The following is a 17025-nucleotide window of genomic DNA, read 5'->3' on the forward strand; positions in this document are numbered from 1 at the left end:
GAGGTCCTTGGCAGAGGTAGGTGGGTACACTGATGATGGGTGTGGTAGTGAAATTATGTGCATGTGAAACAACTGTTAATAGCATTGTAGCGGCTGGACCGATAGCAAAGTGGGTAGGGCATTTACCTTGTACATGCTTAACCCAGGTTTGATTCCCAGTCTCTCAGATTGTCCCCCAAACTGACCAGAAGTGATTCCTGAATGCAGAGCCAGGAGTAACACCAGAGTGCTGCCAGGTGTGCCCCCCCCAAAGAAAATAAAAGAAAAATCATTGTAAATCACAGGATCACAATCAATAAAAAAAATACACAAATAGGTTTTGTAAAGTAATTTTTAAATGAAATAAGGACAGTGCCAAAAGTCTTTCTGAAAAAATTTCATGAGTTCTTTGAAAAGGAGAAAGAAAGAAATTGAGTGGGAGAGGAGAAACACAAATATGAAAGGATGGGGGCCAGAGGCCCTCAAATATGAAAGGCCAGAAGCCATGCAGTCTCAGGTGTATTGATAGTGTTAAAAAAAATAAAATTAAATATCCAAGCCAATGGCAACAACAGGGAATTAAGAGACCTAGACTTTAATAATCTAAACTTAAAATTGGCAGGCTGGGTGGGAGGTAGTATGGGACGCGGTTGGGAAACATTGGTCAACACTGGTGGTGGGATTGGCCCCGATTCATTGTGTCTGAAACCCAACTATGAAGGACTTTATAAGTTACAATGGTTTTAATCAAATTAAAATAAAAAGTTCTCTGTCACTTGGGCCATAGAGTACTTTCCACCAAACTGGTTTCCCCTCCAATACTAAAATAGATTAGCTGCCTGTTGGTCTGAATATATATGAAGTCATTACCTGATTTTGAGACTAAATAGTTTGAAGATTTGTACTCTAGATTTCATTGCTAGAATCACCCTCTTAGGCAGAGAAAATGAAAGTTCCTAGAGAAACCCCTAGTAGGAAAGACAAATCTATAGTTCCAACCTCAAAATGAGTATAATGGTCAATATTTCATTTTTTTAAACTTTTTTTTTTCTGACTAAAGTTGGCCCAAAGAAAGAGGGGCTGAATTCAGTATTAAGAACCAGAAAAATTGGGGCCAGAGAGATAGCATGGAGGTAAAGCGTTTGCCTTGCATGCAGGTCATTGTTTCGAATCCCAGCATCCATATGGTCCCCCGAGCCTGCCGAGGGTGATTTCTGAATGTAGAGCCAGGAGTAGCCCCTGAGCGCTGCCGGGTGTGACCCAAAAACCAAAACCAAAACAAAACAAACAAACAAAAAAAAGAACCAGAAAAACGAGGCTGAGGAGATCCGTACAGTGGGTGAGGCACATGTCTCACACATAGCTGACACAGCTAGGCCAGCTTCCATCCTCTGAATCTCATGACTCTTGAGCCCACCAGGAAGAATTCCTGAGGGCAGAATCCAAAGAACTTCAGAACATACCTGGGTGTGAACCCAAAACAGAAAAACAAACAAAAATAAACCAGACAACCTCTCTGGTGAGGGTGATTGAAAATGTACAGAACTCCCTCCCTTATTATTTTCCTAACGAAGAGAGAGAAATTGTGATCTGATACACAAAGTACTTACAAAGATCAATAAAAAGTATCTAAAAACCTCTTTGAAATAGGGAAAAGAGGGCCAGAGAGATAGCATGGAGGTAAAGTGTTTGCTTTGCATGCAGAAAGTTCAGTTGTTTGAATCCCGGCATCCCATATGGTCCCCTGAGCCTGCCAGGAGCGATTTCTGAGCTTGGGGCCAGGAGGAACCCCTGAGCGCTGCTGGGTGTGACCCCAAAACAAACAAACAAACAAACAAGCAAAAAATAGTGAAAAGAAATGAATAGATACTTCTCCCAGGAAGACCAACAAACAGATGGCTGTGAAAAAAATGCTCATATCATCACTTATCATTAGGGAAATCCAAATCAAGACAACATGAGATGTCATATTACACCAGTGATGAGAACACATAGCAAAAATACTGGGAAAAATCTTGAGTTGGTGAAAAAGGAACTTTCATCTACTGCTAGTGGGAATGTTGTCTGGTCCAACCCCTGTGGAAAACAGTATGGAGAATTCTTAGTAAATTCAAAATTGATCTGCCATATAATGCAGCAGTCTCACTTTTGGGTATCTATTCTCAGGACAAAACAGCATTCATCTAAAAGGGTGTTTGCACACCACTGTTCATTGAGTGTTCAGTACTAAGAGTTAGTGTCAACTTAGATTGCCAACAACAGATGAATGGATCATGAAGTGGTATATATAATATATGTATTTATATATGTAACATGTATATAATATGTAGATATGTGTTAATGTATTATATAAATGTCATTTATATAATATAAATTATATGAACATAAATTGTATATTAATATTTATTTATATTACATGTATTCAGATATGTATATATGCATATATATTTGTGTATACACGTATATGATATATAAATGGATTACTATATAGCTATGAGGAATGATGCAACCATGTAATTTGCTTCAACATGGTTAGAACTAGAAGATAGGTTAAATGAAGTAAGCCAGAAGAAGGATAAATACAGGATGATATCACTTATATGTGGTATTTAGAAAAACTGCCTAAGATAATGCAATGGTTTAAACGGCTTAGATGGCAATTGCCTAAATCACTCTTGGCCTCAAAGTATAGTGAGGAGAAAAAAAGAAATAGAGTGGAGGGGAGAAAGACAGTTGTGAAATAATGGGAGCAGGGGACAAGGAGATTCAGGTACATTGGTGATGCTAAGGAAAGACAAAATTGAACAGACAAACCATGGAGTCAGCAACAAGTCATGAGACTCAAACTTTAATGATCAAACTTGAAAAAACAGGTGCCAGTTTAACACTGGGCAGAGGGTGGGGGGTGTAGTATGATGTTAAATCACCCCACACGCCATATCTCCAACCCCCAGGTGAACGCGTCTGAATCAGGGTCACACATGAAATAATCCAAACCAGGCTGAGGTTAAAACACATGAGCATGACAGTCTTCTACCTTGTATGGAGAGCCAGCTGTCTGCCAGAACTGCCATTTTTATTGAGTACAGAGACCACCCAGGGTGGGGCAGTAAGAACAGATAGCTCAGGCTATCCTGTGCCAATCCCACCCAGGTTTACAAGTAAGACAATCTCTGTTTGGGGTACATGTAGATGTAAACAAACACACAAAGGAGCCAGGGATGATCTTTGTTTTGGGTAAAATAAGTAGTAACCTAATAGTATGGGATGAACTATGGGAATACTGATGGAGGGAGGTGAGCTCTGGTAATGGGACTCGTGCTAGAACTTGTATATCTAAAATTCAACTATGAATAACTTGTAAATCATGGTGGTGTCAGGGACCTGACAGCCCCACACCCTTGATCTGCTGCTGCTGCTGCTTTGCAGAACTTCCTGGTACAGCTGAGGCCTCCCACCCTGGGGCTTAGGAAATGAGTAAAAAAATCAAGAAAAAGTTAGCACAAATTGTGCTACCTAACAGGATGCCTGAGGAGGCTTGCTAAACTATGTTGCCAGCCTTGTTCCTGCTGACCTTTCAAGCATGAGTTAAGAGTTAGGTTTAACTTTATGTTTAGTAAAAACATTGGGTAATTGTAAATGTTTTAATGGTAAATGCCTTCATGTTATACATTTCTTTCCGCAGGCCCACCCCCCTGCCTCTTTGTGGCTTGGTATATAAGCTCTGTGAACTTTGCAATAAACGACTCTTGATCAGATTCTTGACTTGAGTCCTGTCTGTCCCCCTCCCCAATTCTTTTACAGGTTAAGGCCTCTTCGTGACCCACGAATAACTGGCGACCTCCATCCCTGTGGGCAGGTTTGGGTGGTCGCATGGTGGGTTTTATTTTTTTCGAATAATATCTTTACTTAAGCACCATGGTTGCAAACATGTTTGTAATTGGGTTTCAGTCATAAAATGTACACTGCCCTTCACCAGAGCAACCTTCCCACCATCAGTGTCCTCCATCTCCTTGAGGACAGCAGCATCAGTGGCAGCTTCTTTTTTTTTTTTTTTTTTGGTTTTTGGGCCACACCCGGCGGTGCTCAGGGGTTACTCCTGGCTCTTTGCTCAGAAATAGCTCCTGGCAGGCACGGGGGACCCTATGGGACACCGGGATTCGAACCAACCACCTTTGGTCCTGGATCGGCTGCTTGCAAGGCAAACGCCGCTGTGCTATCTCTCCGGGCCCAGTGGCAGCTTCTTTAGGCTGCAGATTCAGGACTTGTGGGACTTCATCCCATAAACTTTGTCACAAGCGCTTCCTGGCATTTGGTAGATGGAAACCAAGAGGAGATTCCTGTGGTTATTGCTGCATCTAAAGATAGGCTTGGGGGGGGGGGCGGTATTGCAACCATAAATAGCATTCAGCACAACACTAGCTCCAATGTGGTCTTCTACATTTTTACATTCAACAGGACACCATTCCACCTCATGTCCTGGCTCAACAATGATACCCTGAAAAGTATCAGGAAAAAAATTGTGAATTTTGACACTAAACTTTTGGAAGGGAAAATAAAGGATGATCCTGACCAAGGGGAATCCATAAAACCATTAACCTTTGCCAGAATCTACTTGCCAATGATGGTTCCCCATGCAAAGAAGGCCATCTATGTGGATGGTGACGCTATTGTGCAAGGTGATATTTTTTTTAAGGTTTTTTTAAATATTTTATTTAAACACCTTGATTACAAACATGATTGTGTTTGGGTTTCAGTCATGTAAAGAACACCACCCAGCAAGGTAATATTCTTGCTCTTTACAAGTCACCACTAAAGCCAGGACATATAGCTGCATTTTCAGAAGAGTGTGTTTCTACCTCTACAAAAATTGTTGTCCATGGAGCAGGGAACCAGTATAATTATATTGGATATCTAGACTATATGAAAAAGAGAGAATTCTGAAACTTTCTACGAAAACCAGCACCTGCTCACTTAACCCTGGAGTTTTGGTTGCAAATTTGACAGAATGGAAAAGACAGAATATAATCAACCAGCTGGAAAATGGATGAAACTAAATGTAGAAGAGGGATTGTGTTTTTTTGTTTTTGTTTTTGTTTTTGTTTTTTGGGCCACACCTGTTTGACGCTCAGGGGTTACTCCTGGCTATGCGCTCAGAAATCGCTCCTGGCTTGGGGGACCATATGGAACGCCGGGGGGATCGAACTGCAGTCCGTCCTACGCTAGCGCTTGCCTTACCTTACCTCTAGCACCACCTTCCCGGCCCCAGAAGAGGGATTGTACAGCAGAACACTGGCTGGAACCATCACGACACCACTTCTCCTTATCGTATTTTATCACCCCATTCCACCATTGACCCAATGTGGAATGTTCAACACCTTGGTTCATCAGGTCCTTTAACACCAGTTTTCTGCCTATCAAGTTTTTTTTTTTTCTTTCTGCTGTTTAGGTTCTTCAAGCTGTGTCCAAATCATAAAAAAAAAATTAAAAAAAAAAATCGGTAAGCCTGGGGCTGGAGAGAGTGGAGTAAAGCATGGAGGTAAGGCATTTGCCTTGCAAGCAGAAGGTCAGTGGTTCGAATCCCAGCATCCCATATGGTCCCCCGAGCCTGCCAGGAGCAATTTCTGAGCGTAGAGCCAGGAGTAACCGCTGAGCACTGCCGGGTGTGACCCAAAAAACAAAAAACAAAACAAAAAAATGGATAAGCCAGAGGTCCCCAATTTGAAGACATGCACATCTCATGCATCACTTGTTTCAGCTCTTACCCTCTGTTTCTTCAGTTCAGCTTCCCAGAGAAGAGCTTCCTTGAAGGGAGCATTGTTGGAACCCAGAGTTTTTTCTTGGTTTCTTTTTGTTTGTTTGTTTGGTCACACCCAGCAGTCCTTGGGGGTTACTCCTGGCTCTATGCTCAGAAATTACCCTGGCAGGCTCGGGGGACCATATGGGATGCCGGGATTCAAACCACCATCCTTTTGCGTGCAAGGCAAACACCCTACCTTCATGCTATCTCTCTGACCCCTTGGAATCATACTTATGGGATTCCTCAAGCACGCCTTTCAGGAGTGATTTCCAAACACTGAGGCAGGAATAATTTCTGAAGAACAATGGGTATGGCCCCAAAAACAGAAAATAAAAATAGGACAAAAGAAACAAAAAAACTCAATATATTTCTAGTTTTAAGTTTTCTAAATCTTAACTCTCTTGGAACCTAGACCTACTGTTAAGCCATCCAATATTTGATTCTTTGAGATTCCTCTAAGTTACAGAAAAGACAAAACTTATATCCCACAATATCTAATGAGTTCTCGAAAGTAGCAAGGTTGTTTTTAAATCAGAATTTCCTTTTCTCATTGCATCATTTTTTTTAGATATAATAGACATAAGGGCCAAAGCGATGGCACAGAGCGGTAAGGCGTCTGCTTTGCAAATGCTAACCTAGGCGGACTGCAGTTCGATCCCCCAGCATCCCATATGGTCCCTCAAGCCAGGAGCGATTTCTGAGCACATAGCCAGGAGTAACCCCAGAGCATCACTGGGTGTGGCCCCCCTTAAAAAAAAGAAATAATAATATGTGATCACATAAGTGATCACACATAATGGACAGATGAATCAATGCACAAAAAGGGTAAAAGTCCATAACTATTCCCATTCCTAGAAAGTACCCACAGAGGGGCCAGGTAGGTGGCGCTGGAGGTAAGGTGTCTGCCTTGCAAGCGCTAACCAAGGAAGGACCACGGTTCGATCCCCCGGCGTCCCATATGGTCCCCCCAAGCCAGGGGCGATTTCTGAGCACATAGCCAGGAGTAACCCCTGAGCGTCAAACGGGTGTGGCCCAAAAACCAAAAAAAAAAAAAAAAAAAAAGAAAGTACCCACGGAATTGCCCAAAATATATACAGGGATAATGGGGCAAAGGTAGATACAGGAAGGGAATTTCTTGGATGTGCACCTAAGATGACTTTCCCTTATTTATAGAAACAGAGGGGACACAGTCTTAACTTAACCCCAGTTGTTTCTGTGACATGAAGGGAGATGTTTGAGAGAGAGAGAGAGAACGAGAGAGTGAGAGCGAGAGAGCGAGCGAGAGAGAACGAGAGAGAGAGAGAGAGAGAAAGAGAGAGAGAGAGAGAGAGAGAGAGCGAGCGAGAGAGAACGAGAGAGAGAGAGAGAGAGAGAAAGAGAGAGAGAGAGAGAGAGAGAGAGAGAGAGAGAGAGAGAGAGAGAGAGAGAGAGAGAGAGAGAGAGAGAGAGAGAGGAGCCAGTCTCCAGGACAAAGAGGCTCTGTCTATCAACCATAGATTATTTCTGGAAGTTTCTTGCTCTAAAGTTAGTTGACTTATTAAAGGGTACTCTGTTCTTGGGTGGCTTGCCAATTATAACCATGAAGATTCGGTTCAGTCCCTCTGCCATTTGAGGTTCAACCAAAGGAGAGAGTCAATGACAGATAAGTAAAGATCTTTATGACAACATACTGCAAGGTGGAAGATGGCAAACTCATATCCTCAAAGCAACCACCATTACAAGAAGAGGTTTTTATAAGGAAAGAAGAGAGAAGAAGTGCTGGAGAGAAAGTACAGCGGGTAGGGCTCTTGCCTTACACATGTGTGTGCCTTACACATCGCATTTCGTATTGTTTCCTTGTTATCCTAGGAGTATTTTCTTCATTGCAGAGAGAGGAGTAAGCCCTGAGCTTTGCCAAGAGTGGCCAAAAACAAAACAAAACAAAACAAAACAAAAACAGGAAAAAAAATAGATGGGTAGCAGATCAGTGGGCTCCAGAATATTGAATTCATTCATGCAGTTCTCCTGAAGCACACCTCATATTACCCACAAGCCACTGAGAAACATGTCCTCATCTTTAGCTTTGTGAGAAGAGAGGAGAATAAGACAAGGGCAACTTTCTTGTCTAGGGGTTTTCTGTTGCTAATTTCTTTGGGCCAGTTTCAATATCATGGTGCTATTTTTTTTTTTTGAGAGAGAGAGGTTTTGTTTTATTTGGAGGTCACTACTGGTTGGATTTACTCATGGTTCTGTGCTCAGAGATCACTCTTGGTGCACGCAGGGTATCCAAGGATAGAACCCATGTTGATTGCATACAAGTTTGGAGCCTTACCTTCTGTAGTATTTCCCTGGCCCAGTATTTTTTATTATTTTTTTATTTATCTATTATTATTATTATTATTATTATTATTATTATTATTATTTTTGGTTTTTGGGTCATACCGGGAGCACTCAGGGGTTCCTCCTGGCTCTAAGCTCAGAAATCGCTCCTGGCAGGCTCGAAGGGACCATATGGGGTGCCAGGATTCAAACCACCGTCCCTCTGCATGAAAGGTAAATGCTCTAGCTCCATGCTATCTCGCCGGCCCCTCTTTATTTCTTTGCTATTTTTTTTCAGCCACACCCATTTGATGCTCAGGAGTTACTCCTGGCTAAGCGCTCAGAAATTGCCCCTGGCTTGGGGGAACCATATGGGACGCCGGGGGATCGAACCGTGGTCCTTCCTTGGCTAGCGCTTGCAAGGCAGACACCTTACCTCTAGCGCCACCTCACCGGCCCGCTATTTTTTTTTTTTTTTTTTTTTTTTTTTTTTTTGGTTTTTGGGCCACACCCGGTAACACTCAGGGGTTACTCCTGGCTATGAGCTCAGAAGTCGCTCCTGGTTTGGGGGACCATATGGGACACCGGGGGATCGAACCGCGGTCCATTCAAGGCTAGCGCAGGCCAGGCAGGCACCTTACCTTTAGCGCCACCGCCCGGCCCCCGCTATTTTTTTTTAACCTGCCTTCATTTACATGCGTGTGATGGGCACTGAAAAAAAAATCATCCTGTCCTCCTCTATGTTCTTCTAGACTGGAAAATCATGAAGCATACATCAAGAATATTAACAATAAAAAAGGGGGCCGGAAAGATAGCATGGAGATAAGGCGTTTACCTTTCATGAAGAAGGTCATCATTTCGAATCCCAGCATCCATATGGTCTCCTGAGCCTGCCGAGGGCAATTTCTGAACGTAGAGCCAGGAGTAGCCCCTGAGTGCTGCCGGGTGTGACCCAAAAAACACAAAATAAATAAATAAATAAATAAAAATAAAAAGGATATTAAAAGTATCTCTCACATAATAGTAACATGCACACATCATATTCACAGAAATTATGTGAGTGAATAAATTACTCACATAATTTCAACCACCATATCAGTGATGTGGACCTAAGGGGAGTACACAGGAAGAGATTAGGAGTATAGCCCCCAAAGAAGAATTTATTGGCATGGAATGTCACAAGGGTGGACTTAAATGCCTGATAACTTAGATGGCTTAGGCTCTGCCAAATAGTCTAAATGACAGAGTAATCTAGATGACCACAGGACATCAGAAGATATTCATCTCAGCATCCTCACTCTGTTTTAATGGTTCACATTCTTGGAACTCAGTAAAGAAAGGCACATCCACACCAACTCTTTGTTAAAAAAATATAAAACGAAAAAGATTTCTGCCTTTCTCTGGAATTTTGTTTCAGAAGGACCTTCTCATAATTTGAAAACTTTCCTGACTGCTTTTCCATTTCTACCCTTAAATTAAATTATTTTCTAAATTTGTCCACTAGACTTCCAATTACTTTCTTTCCTTCTTGATTGCTTGAAGACAAGAACTTGAGCACCCATGCCAGCTATATCAGTAAAAGAGGAAACCTCTGTTTCTTCTTGCCAGCTGTTATGAGGAGTGTCAATTTTGACTGACTCATTTGTGGGGAGCCTAGCTAATGAAACCTAGAACATAGGACACCTCAGTAATTCCTAATCTGGTCACCCACGTGACCAAAGGCGCCCATGCCTTGAGAACAAAGGAAATAGACAAATACTAAAGTAATTCAAAGCAGCTCAATACATCCAGCCAGAAAGAAAAATATAGAGCCACTTGTCTTTGTGTTAGCAAAAGGTTACTAGGATTACAGCTGATGTTTTATTTGTGCTTGCTGAGTGGAATTTGTGGCACTCTGTTTGGATCTTGTGTTTTCTATATAAACTCTCTTAGTATAAACATGTGCTCAGGTCTACCTCTTTGCCCCTCCCTATTACCTGCCCCCAGCTTATGCTAATGAGTGCTCACAGTTGTAATTGGTGGAAAACTTGTAACACCCTCTGACATATTTCAGCCCTTAAAAGCTGATTCCCCCCCCCCCCCCGACAATAAATCCCTTTTTTGAACAGCATGCGTTGTCTTGAGGGCCCTTTTTACTAACTTCTCAAGTTTTTCTTTACAGGTCGGTTCTGCTCGGGCAAACCCGCGAATGACTAGCAACCTTCATTTCCACACCCCCGAGGGTCGGGGGGTCTCCCACAGGAGGTTGCACTCATTCTCCTTTTTTAACTTTTTGGGGCCACACTTGGCAACACTCAGGAGTTACTCCTTGCTCTGTGCCTAGAAATTGCTTTTGGTAGGCTCGGGGGACCATATGGGATGCTGAGGATTGAACCCAGGACTGTCCTGGATCAGCTGCATGTTAGGCAAATGCCCTACCACTGTACTATCACTCCGCCACCCCCCTCCATTCTACTTTTTTTTTTTTTTTTTGGTTTTTGGGTCACACCCGGCAGTGCTCAAGGGTTATTCTGGCTCTACACTCAGAAATTGCTCCTGGCAGGCTCAGGGGACCATATGGGATACTGGGATTCAAACCACCGTCCTTCTGCATACAAACAAATGCCCTACCTCCAGGCTATCTCTCTGGCCTCCCATTCTACATTTTTAACTTTATTGCTAATTTATCTTTTTTCTTTTTGAGGGGTGGTGGTTTTGGGGGCCGCACCCAGCAGTGATCAGGGGTTATTTTTTTGACTCTTCATCCAGGAGTGACTCCTGGAAGACTCAGGGAATCATATGGAATGCAAGGCAAACACCTTACCATGTAATATCATTTTGTCACCCAACTTGACTTTAGACAATAGTTTCTTGTGCCTGTGATGCCTGGGAGGGTTTTTTGTTTTTTCTTTTTAAGATCTCATTTGTTTTCATTGTGATAAAATTATTAAAATGGCTTTTGTTTTAGGGTTACATTACAACTACACCACACTCACCACCAAAACGCCAATGTCTTTGGCTACCACTGTCCATAGGTCTCTTCTTGCCCCACGCCTACTCCTCCTTCATTGGCAGCCATATCTCTGTTAGCATAATCTTGAAGTTTGTTTTCATTGGCTCTTGTCTATTTATTGTTCTTTTTCTTCATATTCTACATACAACATTATCCAGTATTTCCAAGTGGCAGTTAGACTAGGGATACTGTTTGTAAATTATGTTCTCTAGTCCTTTGCACTATCTCCCCAATCTCCTCCTGAATGAATATATGACTTCTTTACATCATAAGTGACTTGAGCCTGCTTCTCTGTCTCCTTTGTCTCCTTCTCCTCCTTCTCTTCTTCCTCCTCTTCTCCCTTCTCCTTACTCTCCTCCTCCTCCTTCATCTTCTGGGAATGTTCAGCTCTTACTTCTGAATTTGGAAGGACTCCTAGTGGGATTTAGGAGACCAATTTGGGTATTAGAGCTCAAACTTAAATTTTTTTTCCCTGTGCAAGGAATGGGCCCTACTTGCTATACTATTTCTCTAACCCCTTGAGTTTGAGATTTTGTAATATTTTAGTTCTACTGAAGTTCAGATGCCAATAAATCATAAGATATGGTAATGGGTTGAGAAAGAGCTTTCGTAACAATCAGCCAACTTGTTGGAAGCAACCATCTCCTCTGCAGGGTCACATGAAGGAAGTTTTTAATAGGGAAAGAAAAGGGAAGGTTACTTTGCAGATCATAGAAGCCAGAATAAATCATAAAACCCCTTTATCAACTGATTCCTTGAGACATCCTCCATATTGTCTGCAAAACTAAAAAAAATAAGGGTTAGACATTTGGGAGAAGTGTGAACTGAGGATAAACTGTTGTTATCTTAAAACTCTGGAGCAATGAGCCTCCTTCTGGGTTCCAGTGCTATCACTGTTCATCTGCCCTTTGGGGCCAGCCAGGTTTGTGTCAGAGAGGGATTTAGGGAACCTCACATCTCAATCTCTTCTACCAAATGCAAATGGGGCTGCCTTTTTTGGGTCTTTTCCAAGCCTCCTTCTGGTCCCAGTGCTATTGTTGATCCTTTGTCAGGCCTGTGTCTGGGCAGGAACAGGGAGGCACCTGTCCTAATCCCCTCCACCAAGCTCAAACAGGGCCATTTTTCCAGCCTTCTCTCAGCTTCCATTTGGGTTTTAGTGCCCTTACTGAAATCCTCTTTCAGTCCTCTTTTTCCCAAATCATGCAGATGCTAGTGCATCTGTGAGAAGTCATTTCAATTTACGTAGACTCCTGGCAGACTGGATCTAGCACTTCTTTCTCTTGGTGATGGGAATGTTGCACTGGTGAAGGGGGCGGGGGTGTTCTTTACATGACTGAAACCCAACTACAATCATATGTGTAATCAAGGTGTTTAAATAAAGATGTTAATAAAAACAAATTAAAAAATAGAAAATATACAGCTCAAAGACCAGCTGAACAAATCAATAAACTAGAATGCAATATTTTTATCATACTTAGACAACCTTGCTAGTTTAGAAAAATAACCTCTAAGAAGATGTACCTTAAGCCACATTTAATACAAACAATTCAATAGATCACTTTCTTAAACATCCTCATACTCCAGCACTCCAAACTACTAAATGCAAAGATCAGTGAGGAAGCTAAAGAAGACTTCTACTGTGGAGAATATGGAGAGAAATCCTGGCAAATTTCCAAGTCCACCCAAATGCCTGAACCTTATAGATGAGAATCTAAAATCAACACTTAATTGTTTAGCAATGGAAATCAAAGAGTCACTAGACTGCAAAATTAAGAAATCTAAAGATGGGCCCGGAGAGATAGCACAGCAGCGTTTGCCTTGCAAGCAGCCGATTCACGACCAAAGGTGGTTGGTTTGAATTCCAGTGTCCCATATGGTCCCCTGTGCCTGCCAGGAGCTATTTCTGAGCAGACAGCCAGGAGTAACCCCTGAGCAACGCCGGGTGTGGCCCAAAAACCAAAGGAAAAAAAAAAAAAGAAATCTAAAGATGGGGCCAGGAATGTGGTGCTAGAGGTAAGGTGTCTGCCTTGCAAGCGCTAGCCAAGGAGCGAACTGTGGTTCAATCCCCCAGGGTCCCATATGGTCCCCGAAAGCCAGGGGCGATTTCTGAGCACATAGCCAGGAGTAACCCCTGAGCATCAAACAGGTGTGGCCCCAAAACCAAAAAAAAAAAGAAATCTAAAGATGAACAATTCAACCAACTCAAAGAATTCTTTCAAAAGATGAGATAATCCATACAGATGGAACTGAAGGAACTAAAAAAACATGTTAGCAAGCCATCATAGTAGAATTACATAAGTGGAGAATTGCAGAGACAACCTTTAAGACAAATTACAAGCCAGCAGTGATAAAGAAGTCAAAAAAAGAGAGACAAAACCTGGAAGCAAATGTAAGGTACTTAATGAACAAAGACAAGAGAAATAATCTCCCAATTATAGGAATTCCAAAAGGGGAAAAACAAGTAGTGAGGGAAATAATAGCAGAGAACTTCCTCCACCCTTGGGAAAGAGGTTTCTTTATCAAGCCAAGACGTAAAAAGAGTGCCAAACAAAATAGATCATAACAGAACAACACCAAAATATTTAATAATCCAAATGGCAAAAATAGAGAGATCGATGCTTAAAAGCAGTAAGGGAAAAAAATTCTCAAGTATAAAGGAAACAATCTGAAACAATCGAGGCAAGAAAAGAGTGGCGTTATATATTCAAACTACAGTTACTCCTCTAAGTTACTCCTCCTAAGGTCCGTTTCAAAGACTTGGTCGTTAAGCAAATTGGTTGTTAAGTGAGGAACTGCATGTACTGTATACAGTAGTACAGTAAAATAACGAGAAAGATCAAACTGAAAGTTTCCACTTGTTTTAATTTGCATAGGTTGTGTAATTTACACACAGTACTGCAACATATTACAGAACATAAAGTAAGTTAGTAAAGTAGGTACATTAAAGCAACAAAAACCACAGTACTGGGGCCGGCACAGTGGCGCTAGAGGTAAGGTGTCTGCCTTGCCAGCCTAGGACGGACCTAGGTTCGATACCCCAGAGTCCCAGGAGCTATTTCTGAGCATATAGCCAGCAGTAACCCCTGAGCATCACCAAAAACCGAAAAAAAGAAAAAAAAAACCCACAGTACAGTGTACATTTTTACAGGGGTCCTCAAACTTTTTAAACAGGGGGCCAGTTCACTGTCCCTCGGACCATTGGAGGGTCTGACTATAGTAAAAACAAAACTTATGAACGAATTCTTATGCACACTGCATATATCTTATTTTGCAATGAAGAAACAAAACAGATACAAATACAATATGTGGCCCATGGGCCATAGCTGGAGGACCACTGGCTATACAAGATGAAAAAAGGATATTTAAAATAAAATAACAATAAAGAGATGGTCGTAAGTGCGAGCAGTTACTAAACAGGTAGGTTGTTAAGTGAGGAGTATCTGTATTGAATGAAAGAAACCTTCAATCTAGAGTCCACTACCCAGCAAAACTCTCATTTACATGAGAGGGAGGGTTAAAAACATTCTCAGACAAAAAAGAACTCGCAATATTTATGTTAACCAAACTGACCTTAAGTGAACTACTCAAAGAGCAATTACACAAAACAAATCTCGAATTGTAACAACAACCTTACACAATATAATGGTACAATAGTCCTTTCTGTCAATAGTTTCCTTAAATGTCAGTGGGTTAAACTCTTCCATCAAGAATGAATACAGCTGATTAGATAGAGCAGGTATCCAATCAATTGCTCTTTATAGATGACTATAATAATGTTCTAATGCTTTTATCCACAGAAATGAGTGCAGAATGCATTTGGAAGCCATGGACTCCCACTATAGTGCTTTCTATAAGAAGTTTTAATGTCTTAATTTTACTTTGTCTATAATAACTCCTTGATCTTTTTGTCCTCAATGGTACCTGGAGATATAGGTTAGTCACCCCAGTTCTACATTGCAATACTATACTATCTTAGACTCAGAAGACAGTGCTTACCAAATATTGTCCTGACAAAAATTCTAACCTATTTATTTTCTACTTGATTATTCCTGCTAATATAATCAATGTTTATGTCCACAGATAACAATGGAATATGCCGGGGCCGGGTGGTGGCACTAAAGGTAAGGTGCACCTGCCTTGCCTGCACTAGCCTTGGACGACCGCGGTTCGATCCCCCGGTGTCCCATATGGTCCCCCAAGCCAGGAACAACTTCTGAGCGCATAGCCAGGAGTAACCCCTGAGTGTTACCGGGTGTGGCCCAAAAACCAAAAAAAAAAAAAAAACAAAAAAAAAACAATGGAATATGCAACTGCAGGCCATGAGCTCCTGCTACAGAGCTCATTCGTTGAGTATGTTATCATAATTTGTTTACAATTTCAGTTAGCTCACCATTATACCATAATGCTCATGATTTTAGATTGCTTTTAGGAAGGAAGCTGAATGCTCAATACCCACTAGATGATATTTCATGGTGTAGACTCCTCTTACAGTGCTCATTACCATACTTAGCTTTCTAGACTTGAAAATTATGATTGTTTTTTAAGAATGCTCTATACACAATATAACCCATGAAACTCCTTTCTTCAGTAAAGGTTACCCTCACCAATCATGATTGGTCTAGAAAATGGAAAATCATTACATCTGACTTGCTGGCTTTATATATTTTAAACATTCTGTCCCATTTCACCTGGATCATCTTTTCAACTGTAACCTATGGATCAATCCGTCTGGGTATGTGTGCACATGAATGTGTTGGACACCTTAATGTCTGTCTAATGTTCATCTGTAATATACATAATGTCTGTGTATGGTGCATATTGTCTTTCCTTCTGTTGTATATAACCCCTCCTTCCCTTCTTTGCTTACCACCTTACAAATTATTATTATTTTTTTTTTTTTTGGTTTTGGTTTTTGGTTTTTGGGCCACACCCATTTGATGCTCAGGGGTTATTCCTGGCTATGCGCTCAGAAATCACTCCTGGCTTGGGGGGACCATATGGGACGCCGGGGGATCGAACCTTGGTCCATCCTACGCTAGCACTTGCAAGGCAGACACCTTACCTCTAGCGCCACCTTCCCAGCCCCACAAATTATTTTCTAGCCCTTCACTTTCTCACCCCTCATCTGTTATTTTCCCCCATTTAACCATTTTTATCCTCAGTTCTTAACTCCTCAGAAAACAGAACATTCCTCCCGCTCAAGCCATCTGCCAACCAGCTCCCGAGGTGAAAAGATAGATTCTTAGTTGGAGAAGAAGCTGCCACTGCCACTGCTGCTGTTTTGCTCTCGGCGGCCCCTTCCCCCCCGCCCCCCCATCTTCCTTTGCTGTGGACTTTTGCTTGCTACCAGTTTCGATTTCTGAGAAATCCCCAGCTCAAGGTCATTTACTGATATGTGACTTCTGGGAGTCATTTTCTAGACTCCACAAGACCAAATCACAGCCTGCTAGGAGCGATTTCTGAACATAGAGCCAGGAGTAACCCCTGAACGCTGCTGGGTGTGACCCCCCAATTTCTGAGCTTCAAATATTTGCAAAAATGTATTTGATTTAATTTCAATAGTTATTTACATCTGCTTCAAGAGGTTTCTCCTTAATGTTTATAAATTATATCTTAATATTTTGTTTGCTTTGATTTTGGGGCCCTACCTTGCAATATTCAGGGCTTATTCCTGGTTCTGTGCTCAGGGATAATTCCTAGTGAATTTGGGAACCATATGGGATGCTAGGTATTTAACATGGTTCAGCTTTGTTCAAGGCAAGTGTTCCATCTTCTGTACTATCTAACCTCCCCGCCCCCAATTTTTTTTTTTTTTTTTTTTGGTTTTGGGTCACATCTGGTGGTGCTCAAGGCTTTCTTTTGGCTCTGTACTGAGAAATCACCCCTGATGGTGCTTGGGGGTGACCATATTGGGTGCTGGGTATAAAAAATGGTCCATCTGAACTATCAAAAAAAT

The 17025-nt window shown here is 41.7% G+C and overlaps 1 pseudogene; it reads left to right on the plus strand.

Moving 5' to 3' along the window:
- The window catches only part of LOC126032207 (glycosyltransferase 8 domain-containing protein 1-like), a 53691-nt pseudogene that overhangs the window by 25001 nt on the left and 11665 nt on the right, over positions 1 to 17025 (plus strand).

Source organism: Suncus etruscus, chromosome 16, assembly GCF_024139225.1.
Source record: "Suncus etruscus isolate mSunEtr1 chromosome 16, mSunEtr1.pri.cur, whole genome shotgun sequence".
Taxonomy (NCBI): domain Eukaryota; kingdom Metazoa; phylum Chordata; class Mammalia; order Eulipotyphla; family Soricidae; genus Suncus; species Suncus etruscus.